Source organism: Saccopteryx leptura, chromosome 8 (assembly GCF_036850995.1).
Source record: "Saccopteryx leptura isolate mSacLep1 chromosome 8, mSacLep1_pri_phased_curated, whole genome shotgun sequence".
Taxonomy (NCBI): Eukaryota; Metazoa; Chordata; class Mammalia; order Chiroptera; family Emballonuridae; genus Saccopteryx; species Saccopteryx leptura.
This window is the reverse complement of record NC_089510.1, coordinates 77812592-77814336: the sequence shown is the minus strand read 5'-3', so window position 1 is coordinate 77814336 and position 1745 is coordinate 77812592. Positions and strand designations below refer to the sequence as shown.

The following is a 1745-nucleotide window of genomic DNA, read 5'->3' as shown; positions in this document are numbered from 1 at the left end:
ATATATTCATTCTTCAAACTTAAAACAAAAATAACATCAAAAACGTTCCCACCAAACAAGGTGGCAATCTCTCATACAAACAAACAAACAATAAAAAACTCATCCTCTCCTCAGACACAGAGACTAAGATATTTAGTACAATCTTTTCTAGGTCTAACATACACTGCTCACAAAAATTAGGGGGTCAGGGAAAGTGCAGATACTCCAGTACTTTCAGCCTTTTGTGTAGTGCATTTTCACCAATGAAATAAAAGTTTGGTTTGCATTTCATTTGCATAACTGAACAACTTTCTTTGACTTGTCGTTTGCTTTTCTGTTGTCCTTATTTAATAATAATAAAAAAAATGAAATGCTCCTTTTTTATTGCTTCATATTCATTTTTAATATCCCCTAATTTTTTTTTTTTTTGTAGTTTTCTGAAGCTGGAAACGGGGAGAGACAGTCAGACAGACTCCCACATGCGTCCAACCGGGATCCACTCGGCACGCCCACCAGGGGCGATGCTCTGCCCACCAGGGGGCGATGCTCTGCCCATCCTGGGCGTCGCTCTGCTGCGACCAGAGCCACTCCAACACCTGGGGCAGAGGCCAAGGAGCCATCCCCAGCGCTGCTCCAATGGAGCCTTGGCTGCGGGAGGGGAAGAGAGAGACAGAGAGGAAGGGGGGTGGGTGGAGAAGCAAATGGGCGCTTCTCCTATGTGCCCTGGCCGGGAATCGAACCCGGGTCCCCTGCACGATAGGCCGACACTCTACCGCTGAGCCAACCGGCCAGGGCCAAATATCCCCTAATTTTTGTGAGCAGTATATATAGTGATGATTATGTTTCCTCAAACTGTACATAGTGTTCTCTATTTATTGGAACAGAGAAGGCATTGATCAAATCAATAGATACATCCAGCTACATTCAGGGGCTAGCTTGATTTTTCTTTACTAAATGTCACATCCTTATGATGTGACAACTCAATTGAATATAAAGTAATCCTTTGTTATTTTGCAAGACCTATCTTCTGCAGAGGTCATATAGGTAAATTAGATGAGAATATGATAATAGTTACCAGTTGTGCATCATTTTTTGTTTGTTTTTTAGTGTGAGAGAGAGGTACAGACAGGGACAGGCAGACAGGAAGGGAGAGAGATGAGAAGCATCAATTCCTAGTTGTGGTGCCTTAGTTATTTATTCATTGATTACTTTTTATATGTGCCTTGACGAGGGGCTCCAGCTGAGCCAGTGACCCCTTGCTCAAGCCAGCAACCTTGGGCTGAAACCAGTAACCTTGAGTTTCAAACCAGCAACCTTTGTTCTCAAGCTAGCAACCAAGGGGTCATATCTATGATCCCACACTCAAGCTGGCGACTCTGTGCTCAAGCTGGCGACCTGGGGTTTTGAGCCTGGATCCTCAGAATCCCAGACCAATGCTCTATCCACTGCACCACTGCCTAGTCAGGCTGACTTTTTTTTTTAATTTTAATTTTTAAAAATTTTTCTTAAGTGATCGCTTCTTGGCCTTTTGGCTAAGATCAAGTGTAAAATTCTTCTTAAGTGAGAAGCAAGGAGGCAGATAGACAGACTCCTGCATGCACTCGACCAGGATCCACCCGGCGTGCCCACCAGGGGGTGATGCTCTGCCCATCGGGGGCATTGCTCCTTTGCAGTCAGAGCCATTCTAGCGCCTGAGGCAGAGGCTATGGAACCATCTTCAATGCCCGGGCCAACATTGCTCCAATGGAGCCTTGGCTGCGGGAGGG

At 45.2% G+C, this 1745-nt stretch overlaps 1 non-coding gene across 1 annotated transcript; it reads right to left on the bottom strand.

Annotated features, from left to right (window-relative positions):
- Positions 1–698: 698 nt before the first annotated feature.
- On the bottom strand, positions 699–774 carry TRNAD-AUC (transfer RNA aspartic acid (anticodon AUC)). Its single transcript has one exon. It is a non-coding gene; the product is annotated as a tRNA-Asp (tRNA).
- Positions 775–1745: the final 971 nt, after the last annotated feature.